This window comes from Pinus tabuliformis, chromosome 6 (assembly GCF_031772625.1).
Source record: "Pinus tabuliformis cultivar Carrire ecotype Pingquan chromosome 6, CPIR1, whole genome shotgun sequence".
Taxonomy (NCBI): Eukaryota; Viridiplantae; Streptophyta; class Pinopsida; order Pinales; family Pinaceae; genus Pinus; species Pinus tabuliformis.
The window spans coordinates 1,606,880,782-1,606,892,915 of NC_142292.1; the positions used below are offsets into that span (position 1 = coordinate 1,606,880,782).

General features: G+C 34.6%; 1 pseudogene; it reads right to left on the minus strand.

The window, feature by feature from the left end:
- Positions 1-349: 349 nt before the first annotated feature.
- On the minus strand, positions 350-8,775 carry LOC149265022 (transcription factor MYBS1 pseudogene; annotated as a pseudogene).
- Between the last annotated feature and the right edge of the window lie 3,359 nt (positions 8,776-12,134).

The window sequence follows — 12,134 nt, forward strand, 5'->3', positions numbered from 1 at the left end:
ATATAATATTGCTAGATGTATCCAAATGCTTTCTCTTTTCTTATTTTGACTGGAGAAAGGAAATAATAAAAGAATATCAAAGCGAGTTTTTTCTTACATGTATCCCCATAAAAATCATTATTTGCAAGAAAATTAACATGCTCCAGTTTGGCAATCTTAGTGGAGGAAGAAAATGGACTCTTTCTTACAACAAAGGAAAAGGTGCAAGGTGCATATTGAGCAATGATACACCAACTGATCAACATTTAGCAGATCAATTGACATGAATAATTTCCTATTGATACAATGACAACAAACATATTATCAAATGAAGCTTTGCAGTCCAAAGTGCTCAGCTCCTTCTCTCTAGTTATCTATGCATAGTTGGTTGTGGCATAGGGTAAGAAACTGGAACAACATAAGGAGCATGTCCCAGAGGAAGCATTATAGGAGTGCCAACAACAGAAACCATAGGCCCAACAATGGGTTGACCAGCAATAGGAATCCCTGGCTGAGAAGCATGATTAGCAGATTTCCCTGCAGATCCTGAAGATTGATTTCCTTGACCAATTATAGGTCCTTGTGGTGATGATACATCACTCCCATTCACACTAGTAATATCATGAATGCTATATCGTCTTCTGTCCCTATTCATCGAATTCAACCGAATAAAATACTTTTGTGCATGACTAGCCACCTGTGTGGGAGTTCGAGAAATAACAAAATTCCTTGAGATGCTCCTCTAGTCACCTTTGCCAAAATTTTCCAGACCAAGAAAGAACATCCTGCATCAGAAAAGATACACACATTATCATTAAAATCAGCCAAGGTAGAGTATTTGATGTCCTACTTTTTCCCAAACATTCCTCCATCTTGAACAAAGTCGATTTCAACAAGTTCTCATCTGTCAACATTTTTGAAACATTTCTCACTAGTCCAATACCACTGAAGACATCAATGAAAACACAAAATGGATTACAACATTGACAGCTGTCTGATGACCCTGTACTATATGCCTAGCAGTAGGGGAACAGGGGGTTATGATCCTAGTTTTAGGTGTGGCTAGGATACATGGTTTTGCACAGTTTCCTTTTACTTCTCATTCTCTATTTAGTGAGATTGAAGACGTCAACTCTCAAGCATTCATTAAGCTCAATAACAGCCAACTCTCGAGCCCTCAATGTTCACTTTGAAAATGGAGATACATGAAATATTCAAGTAGATAAGGATTATTTTCCACTGACTGTTATATTAAGTTTCAGGGGAAACTTTAAGGTTGCTTAGCGCAATAGTCTATTCACCAATTCTTTTGGTGATAACTAATTTATAACAATTTAACCTAAACAAAACCAGGTTGCACAAGCTTATGGGGTTGGGGGAATGGCAAGATGTGAGGAGTCATTTGATCAACTCCAGCTAATGTATGCAGGCTCTTAGAGTGCCTCAAACCTACTTTAAGAGTCTTTACTTTGGCAACGATTTTTTATTTTAATTATCAGCTGTCACAACCTAAGTTAGGTGGCCTGAAATTTGTTTATTGAATTTGTAGGACGGGGCCTCAAGAAATTAACCAGATAGGAGAAACAGAAGCATTATCCTTCTAAAAAGTTTCAAAATATTCACCATAAAGAAAACCATCGCAAAAATTGAATGGTTCAATCTGATTTGTTTATTTTCATGCAGGAAATGGAATCAATTCAGATACTAAGTTCATATCCACATCCTGCCAATAAAAAATATTCTCATTAATAGCCCACCGCCAGAGCCTCATGCAGTCACTCTTTGCAGGAAAAATTCAGAACTCGATTGGGTTATAATTTATAAATAATAACTTCTCATATACTCAACCCTCAGAAGACCCTAAGGGCATAAAGCCAGAGTGGCAGTCAAAAAAATTGTGAAAGAGACCCAACTGCAAGTGAATATAAGGGTTCAATTTTAACATAATAAAAATAGTGTTTTTAGAAGAAAAAGAAAACAATAACATCAAAAACCGAAATGAATATAAATCTGTATTTCCTTTTCACAGAGAATAAAGGTAGAAAACCTGCGCCAAAATGTTTTTCCTTATAATAATAATAGGCCCACAAGAATAGAACCTAGAGGCAATTTGTAGGTTAGATCAATAAACTAATGATAAAGAATCCCAAACAACTATAAACTTTGAAGCTATAAAAAGCCCAAAAAACGCAAACCCAAATTAATATAGAGTTGTCACAGTAATTTAATATATTGATATATTAGATAAAAATAGGGGAACAAACTTTTGAATGGACTGAAGCCAAGTGAATACCATTGGTTTGTACAATTATTGCTGAAAATAAATTTATTGTTGAGAAAAGGCATCCAAGGCTTAAATTTTTACCTATGTTCTTCCTTTGTCCATGGAATTCCCTTGTGACGTTCCTAGTTGGATTTGTAGCTCCCCTTTCCCGTTACATTACTTTTAGATTCCAGATTCGCATAAACAAAAGAATGGGTTCCCCCTTTCTTGGTGCTTCCATTATCAGTAGCTCACTTTGCATTCACCATCAAGGACATCAAACAAGAACACATTTCTTGAAACTCGGGGCTTGGAGCATAGAATGAAGTCTAGGAAACCTCTTGCTCAATGGCAATTTGTTCCACTTGTGACAGACTGTTCTCAATCTCAGGATACTCTTCAGTGGCAATCTGGCTAAGACCAGCTCCAATATCTCCTCATGAAGACTCTTCCATATAGATGGCACCAATGGAATCTATTCTTTGCATTGATTTTCTGGTACAAATTTCTGATTATCTTTAGTTTCCGAAGGCACTTGTTCAGAGCATTCCAGCAGCACCAACATTAAATTTTCAGAGACCCAATCGCTCACTCTTGTTATCAGATCCATGGCTTTACCCAAACCATTACTTCTTAATTATGAGGTTTTTCTTCCAAATGCTTGCATCTAACCATTTCATAAACTCAGTTTCTTCAATCCACATGCTTGCAGAGATATCGGATATTCTATCATTTCCAGATTGTTCCTGTAAAACAAGAGGGCCAATTGTATACAAGGCAGGAAGTCTGGTCCGGAGTGCATCGACTATAGGACCATCAACTTGATAAAAGGTATTAAGAATCACAAATTCAGCTTCAAGGGCGGCTTGCGCTTCACTTCTAAGAAACTAAAACATGCATTTGGAGGAGTCTGTGAGTTGCAATGATTGGGCAGATCTTTTACACGCAATTGGGGCATTCCAGGAAGGTAGGGGATTATTTGATGTACCCATTTGGGAAACAGCTCTCATGTGCAGTAGCAAGTAATATGATACAAAGTAAGCTCACTCTTCGTAATCCAGAGGGGGTTAGAACTTAGAAGCCAAAATCAGTGCAATGAAAAAATAGTATTTGATATGAAATATACCTTTGAGAGGAATATAACCATGGTCAACAAGAAGAGGGATGAAGAAGAAAGTTAAGAAACGCAAGCACTATGTGACCAAACAGACATCCCTTCATGATAGCATTGAATATGCTTTGCACAAGATAACCTTCAGCCGTAACCAAGCTTGAAAGTTTCTCAAACGATGGCTAAGGCCATTCAATAATGAATTGTAACTCACAAATAGTGGTTTCCAAACAATCTAATGGCAGAAATTATTTCTATCGTCTAACATCAAAATCAATGTTTCACAACTGTACAGGTGGCATGGGAGAGGAGTTGGTCTCAAAGGGAAATGCCTTACGACATAATTAAGTTATTAATTAATTAATCAGAATACATGACTTCCAACCTATTCTCAAATTTAAGAGATAAAACCATTATATAATCATTTCCAACTTAATCAACTTATTTAAATGGACCACATTCTGAAATCTAAGAGATAAAGTCTTTATCTAATCATTACCAACATCAACTTATTTAAATCAATGGCTACCTTCATGAAGTCATTATAGAAATTGGCTTTCATAATCGATGTCATCTCAACTTTCTTATTTGAATGGCTACCTTCATAAAGATTTGTCAGCAACAACCATACTAATAGACATGATGTCATACAATTCCATTAGTCATTGCCTCTGCCTTGCATAGGTCTCCAGCAGATAGCGAAACTTTTCCAAGGGTTCGTTGGTACAGTGCTAAGCCTCAATGCCTTGACATCGAGACAGAGGCATGCAGAGGGTGTCGAAAGAGGATGCAGGCACTAGAGGTCGCAGGGCGTGGAAATAAGTCGTCGAATAACAAGGGACTAGAGAGTCCTCGCTATGCTCTAAACCGTCAAGACGTGCCGAAGGATAATCAGCTAGTTCTGATAGCATGAGAAATCAAAGAGAACTTAGTCTATGAGATGAATCGACATTGTTCGAGATCAACCAAAACTCACTGTATATGAGTGGTACCGAATTGTCCAAGACATCAATTGAAACTGGGAATAGTGAGAAATCAACCTTGGTGAGGAACTAGCTTTGATACCAATTGATGGGATTTAGAGGAGCACAAAGAAAAGAGAAATCCTTGACGTGGAAAGGATAGTTTCCAAGTTTGAATTCGAATTCAATTCGGAAAAAATTCAATAGTAAACATCTTAAATATTTAGAAATATATAATTTTCTTTTTATAATAGCAACTACTTTTGCTCATTTTCTTCATATTAATTTTAAAATTATATAAACAATTTTAAAATTACAATTAAAAAAAAAATTCATTCTTCCCTCCAAAATTTACCTTATTTTCAAAACTCAAAACTTTAATCTAAAATTCATCCCTAATTTTAAAATTATTATAAATTTATTTTTTAATTAATACATATTTAAACATTAAATATTAAAAACTTATATAAAATTTCTGCTAAATGTAAACATATTTAAAAATTCAATTAACCATAAAATTATCACTAAATTCACAGTTCAAATTCTTTCTCTGGCTGAGTTCACCTTTCAAATAAGAAACAGTGAAATTGAAAAACAAAATCTAGGAATTTCAAATTCTTTCAATGCTTGAAAAGAAACCATGAAACTGAAAAACAAAAAAAAATAAGGAAATTGAAAAGCAAAAACTAGAATTTCAAATTCTTTGAAACAATAAAATTGAAAAACAAAACGTAGAAATTTTCCCACCAAATTATAGTTATGATCCCACCCATCCACCGCCATTTATTTTGGGTTTAGAGAAAATGGCGCTGTGGATTCACGTAGACATTAACAAATCTGTGGATATCCGTTAAACTCTGAACCTGATTGAGTTTAACCATTGAAAACGAGCATATATGATTCAACTGGTAGGACCATGAGAGATAAGCGTTTTCAATTTGTTATAAATGAAACATAACGACAAATGGCCACTCTTTTTATCCTTAAATTCCTACCGCACAATATTATCTTCAACCATGAATTCCACGCTTTCCAAAATTAACAATATTAAGGTGGTGTGACAGGGAAGGCCACTCCCACCCACTCTAACACTCATTTTCTCCACCTCAAATTTTATATGAAAAAAACTAAGTCTACCACTCATTTTCTCCGCCTCAAATTTTATATGAAAAAAACTAAGCCTACCACTCATTTTCTCCACCTCAAATTTTATATGAAAAAACCTATGTACCGCTTATTGTATTGAATATACATACCAACTTTTGTGTTTATTTCCTGGAAGCATCCTCAAAATCCCACGTTTAGGAAGAAAAATAGATGAATATCACATTCTGAGATCACGCATAAATAATTTTGAAGCTTTGAAGCACATCATCGTGAAATCTAGTCACGCAGCCTGAACACCCCGCCACACAGAAGTAGGTCCGTTACATAAACTCCAAAACAAATCCGCATACTGAGAGGCCGAAGAGGTCTAGCAAAATGGTTGCAAAAATCACGCGTCAGGTGCCAACGAATTCCATCCATGTGATGAGAACGCCGATTGCAGTCATGTCTGTGGCTCCCTTCAGCCCCCACAGAGACTTTAATAGTCCTACCAGGCATCGCCCTTCAAAGCTACACAGGGGTACCATAATCCCAAGGACTGGTGCCAGGTTCGAATCCCTGGAGCCAACTTCGCCCAAAGTAGACTGTTTGGGACACATTAAGTTGAGGCGGAAATGGACCAAGTCCTCCAATCACAGCGCAGAAGAGAAACCAGGGCGAACGACGAAGGGTAACTTGCTATGCCAGATCATGAAGTTTATCTTCGGTAGCCATGGAGGGGGAGGCCAAGGAGATTGTGGGGCGGCCAGCGGTGGTGATTGTCCTACAGAAGAAGGTTGTAGGACGCCCTACCCTTTGCTAGGGCAACTCAAACGATACGCCTCAAGTTCATATGATGCTAAATTTAGCGATATTTATACTCGGACACACCCTTTTGTCGATCCATCGGGCTGAGGGAGCCATTTTCAGCATGATCGTGGACTTGTTCGGCGTCTGGGTTCGGGATTTTTGGGTCCAAAATTATCAAAAAAAAAATAACATAAAGGCGTTGGCGTTGTCATTTTCAGAATTTTTGCACTTGAATATTTCTTATTCGACCTAGGCTGCGAATCACCTGTTGCTGCGGTTTGGGAGCTGTGTTAGATTACCATTCTTAGTGGTTAATATGCATTCTTAGAATTAAATATATTCGTTTTCGGTATGATCAATCGGAGTTGTCTATAATGCGACTTTTTGGAGATTCCGGTGACGGAATCCGGCGGAAGAAATTGAGGTTAAATCTTGATTTGTTACAGTTAAAATGGTTTTTTAACTGCATATTTGGATTCAGCACCCTGAAAAACCCCTGGGACGCTTTCATTGTGCAGAAACTAGCTATCAAACTTGCGATTCCAATAAATTACTGCCGGATTTAGACCGGAAAAACCCGCCAAAAAAACTTTCAAAAAATCACGTTATAGACAACTGCTGATCAAAATAGTATTCCCTAAATGATCATCAATTTCGAAAGTCGTGCTGTACCGTTATTTTGTTTGTTATCAGAAGAAACTTGTGATCAGAGCTATTTTGTGTTTTCTTGAAGACTGGAAACTTGTGCTCGGAGGCAGTAGAAATTATACTGTATTCTAATGTTCTAGAATTCCCAGAAAAAAAATCAAAATAATAAAAAGTCAGTTTAATTTAATGAAATGGTAAAAAAGCATAAGAAGTGTGGTATAGTAGTTAGTCTTTCACTTAGTTTTAATATAATTAAATTAAATTTAAAATATTGAATTTAAGTTAGGGTTAAAGTTTAAAATTTGGTTAATTTAAATTTTATTTATTAATAAATTGAGGTATTTTGTTAATGATATTTATATATTGTTTGTAGGTATGAACATTTTTGTTGTTAATTTCATTTGTTGAAATATGAATGCATCCACCATAACTTTTTTTCATCATTAAAATAAATGGTAACTTCATTAAAATATTTAACTTAAAAATCTCATACTAAATTTATACTCTCTTTAATTTATACACTATTATATTGTTCTAAAATACTTTGTAAATGCTTTATTAGTGACTAAATATATAGTGATTTTATTAATAATATTATTAGCTGGAAAAATTATTGAGAAGATTATATATATATATATATATATATATATATATATTGCAAATTTAAATATTAATTATAATTTTTTGTATTATTTTTAATATATTAAATACACTGTTAATATATTAAATTCAAATAACTAATTAAATTTATTATTATTATTATTATTTCCTCGTTTATTTTCATCTTAAATAAAGAGATCATGATATGAGATTGCTTTATTTTCATCTTAAATAAAGAATCGGCTTTGCTCTGGAATTAGTAAAAAAAACATATATATAATAAAAGTGTTATATATAGATATATGTATTAAATTATTTATCATATCTAAATATATTAAAAAATTAAAATAAAAACTTTTTTATCTATAAATAAGGTTAATTATTTTATATTTTTTTAATGGTTTAAAGTTTGTCTATAATTATATTTAATTTTGTTTTTGTTTATATTTTATATATCTTTTAGGAAAAGTTTAAGTCTTTATATTATCATTAACCTAAATTTATCATGGCAACATTTAAGATTTATCATGTTACGGAAAGTTTGGTATTTAATAAACATCAAACACATAAATACACCATCACATTGAAAACATTTAATTCAGATGTCCATGTCTATTTAAAAAATTTAAATCTTTGGCTATCGAGGTTGACAAAATGGCGATGAAATAAAAACTAATGTGACAAAGATGCCTAAATGAGTAAAATCAAAGGCTATTCATGCCAACAATCTCATTAATTAACATTCATGTTTATGCGCAAAATGTTAATGTTATCCAGTGAAATTGATTATTGCTTTAGTTTGTGATGCACTAGTATCTTACCTGACTGTGATGATGGTATCATAACCCATTTTCTGTGAGCCAATCTATACATATCCCAGATATTTATAATTTTGTTAGGCCATGTAAATTATTACGTTAATTACTATGTTAGAAATTACACCGTAAGGCGTTCCCCTCTGAAATCAACTCTCCTCTCAAGATATTTGTACATTCATGGGCCTTGATTTCAGTGTTAGACGATTAAAATAATTTGAGCCATCAGATTGATTCAACCAGTATTAAGTTAGTTAAAAATTTAGTTACAAAATATACTCGCATGCTCAGATGAACCTCTCCCTTCTCGGCATTACCTGGATTGCTCTTGTTCAGCTCTACTTGTAGGAGCTTGACCACAGGAGCAGAAAGGCAAAGCCCTGTACCCTCTACGATTGGTATTTGATATGCGTTGAATAGTGTTCTATTTCTCCTCGATGCCCAGATGGGATTGCAGGTTCCTCTCTTCATTCCTGTTGAGACTGCAGAATCGTTGCCCATCGTCTCCTTCTTCCATGCTGGAGGGTTTGCTACCCATGGCACGAAAGTGGAAAACCTTTTGCGTCTCCATGGCAGAGCATTTGCTACCCTGTCTTCCGATTTTGTGATCTACAACATTTTCTGCAGACAAATCGGGCCAGCATTAGTTCACTGCCATATAAATGCTCTGTACGAGTTCTCAGTTAACCCTAAGTTGTTTTTCTTCTTTACTATCAATTTTACAAATTCTTTCTTTAACCTTGTACGTGGACATCATTCTTATTAAACTCTTCAATGCCAAAAATTATCATCACTAGGAGTTGGAAAAACTGTCTTCGAGTGTTCAATAGTCAATAATGTTGATGAGCAAGATTACGAGATCAGATTTGTAAGTGGAGGAAGTCAATCAATTTGGGATTTTGCTACCAAGTAAAAAATGTTACATATTTGTTTATTGATTCATCAGGGCTAGTGGTTTTAGAGTGCGTCCTGCATGCAGTTTGCATCGCAAGGTGTGGCATAAGGACTTCCAGTGGGGTAACCTCAGTTTCATTTCAAGGTTGTGCATGTAACATATTTCTTTGGCATATTGTAAGAGTTAATCAAATTTTCACCAAAGCTGTGGGAAATGATATGGAGGGCTTTTCTTTTAAATATGCACAATTGTTATTTTTTAATCTTGCCTTGTGTATGCAAGAGAACGACTGGTGATAAGTGGAGGACAAGTTCTTTGATCTTTATACCATAGAACAGAATGAAGGAAAAATATTGCATACAAGGTAATGATGCTTATTCAGTCTTTCTGGAACCTCCCCAATGAAGATCCAGATGGTTTTTCTTTCCATCAATGATGGATTATTATTGGTGGCAGGCAGAAGGAATAAGGGAATCACTACTCTATTATGATTATCTTGTTTTATGTAAGAAGTAGTACTTTTACAGAGTACGTTACATGACTGGACAGGTAAACAATTTTATGATATCAAGGCCGCAGTTCAAGGCATGGAAGTTTGGAGGGTTTTGTTCGAATCATTGTGTTAGTCATCTTTGGGATTATAGCTGCACAAAAATTCCTCCATTTATCATGTGGTTATCCCACGAAGTGTTCATCTATGTATTTACTTGGATATTCAGAGTGAATCCTTGTCAATAACAAACAAGAGGTGACATGTATTTCTAGTAGAGAATCTAGGTCACCAAGATATTATTTGGACTGCCAATCTTTTGTACATTAATATTATGAATAATATGTGGCCTTGCTTAAAGAAATGACATATTTCTCCCCTGAAATATGAATGTACAGAATGCTTATCTCTCTTGTTCAAAATTTTTAAATTTGTTTGGAGAAAAAAATGTATATTTTACTTGTCAAGTTCTTCAAAAATTTGAATTTTGAAAGATTTATGGGAAGTACTTGAACTTTTTACAACTGTTATCTCCTATTTTCTTCTCGTCATATTGTTTTGCCTTCTCTCTCTATTTTTATCCCATTTCATTCTCCTCTGTTTTCTATTTTCTTTGTGACCAATTCTCATCATCCTAACTGTTTTTTGCCCCTGTCCTCTCATATTCAACTTACATTAATCCTGGTGCTTGACATATAAGGCCTAAGTGCATATTCTTGTGTATTTAGAATATAATAAATAAATATTAGGTTAGTTTATGTTTAATATAAACGACCTTTGCATATCAATTAAATGTTTCCTCAACAAAACCTTTAATAAGCTTTAATTGTTAATGGTTGTGTCATTTGTTAGCATTATTATGGAAATTGCTATTGGATCAATATGCAAATCATGAACATACTGTGCAGCTACATGGCTAATCAGATATGCTTTTGATTTTAGGCAAATGCGGAGGATTATGAGGAATCCAGATCCTTTAGAAGAGCAGCGGAGAAAGGATCTGCGGCAAGGTGAACTAGGTGCTGGCGAATTATTTTGTTGATATTACCAACATGGACATTTATGGGAGAAATTGGCATGCATTTAGGCAGGGTGTTGATTCCTGAGGTATACGTGGACATCATTCTGATTAAACTCTTCAACGCCAGATATTATCATCACTGGGGGTTGGAAAAACTGTCTTCGAGTGTTCAATAGTTCATAATGTTGATGAGCAAGATTACGAGATCAGATTTGTAAGTGGAGGAAGTTAATCAATTTGGGCTTTTGCTACCAAGTAAAAAATGTTATGGATTTGTTTATTGATTTGTCAAGGCTAGTGGTTTTAGAGTGCATCCTGCATGCAGCTTGCATCGCAAGGTGTGGCATAAGGACTTCCATTGGGGTAACCTTAGTTTCATTTCAAGGTTGTGCATGTAACATATTTCTTTGGCATATTGTAAGAGATAATCAAATTTTCACCAAAGCTGTGGGAAATGATATGGATGGTTTTTTTTAAAATATGCACAATTGTTATTTTTTAATCTTGCCTTATGTATGCATGAGAACACCTGGTGATAAGTGGAGGACAAGTTCTCTGATCTTTATACCATAGAACAGAATGAAGGCAAAATATTGCATACAAGGTAAGGATGCTTATTTAGTATTTCTAGAACCTCCCCAATGAAGTTCCAGATGGTTTTTCTTTCCATCACTGATGGATTATTATTGGTGGCAAGAAGAAGGAATAGGGGAATAACTACTCTATTATGATTATCTTGTTTTATGTAAGAAGTAGTACTTTTACAGAGTATGTTACATGACTGGACGGTTAAACAATTTAATGATATCAAGGACGAAGTTCAAGGCATGGAAGTTTGGAGGATTTTGTTTGAATGATTGTGTTAGTCATCTTTGGGATTATAACTACACAAAAATTCCTTCGTTTATCATGTGGTTATCCCACGAAGTGTTCATCTGTGTATTTTACTTGGATATTCAAAGTGAATCCTTGTCAATAACAAACAAGAGGTGACATGTATTTCTAGTAGAGAATCTGGGTCACCAAGATATTATTTGGACTGTAAGTCTTTTGTACACTAATATTATGAATAATATGTGGCCTTGCTTAAAGCAATGACGTATTTCTCCCCTGAAATATGAATGTACAGAATGCATATCTCTCTTGTTCAAAAATTTTAAATTTGTTTGGAGAAAAAAATGTATATTTTACTTGTCAAGTTCTTCAAAAAGTTAAATTTTGAAAGATTTATGGGAAGTACTTGAACTTTTTACAACTGTTATCTCCTATTTTCTTCTCATCATATTGTTTTGCCTTCTCTCTCTCTATTTTTTTCCCATTTCATTCAACTCTGTTTTCTATTTTCTTTGTGACCAATTCTCATCATCATAACTCTTTTTTGCCCCTGTCCTCTCGTATTCCACTTACGTTGATCCTGGTGCTTGACATATAAGGCCTGAGTGCGTTTTCTTGTG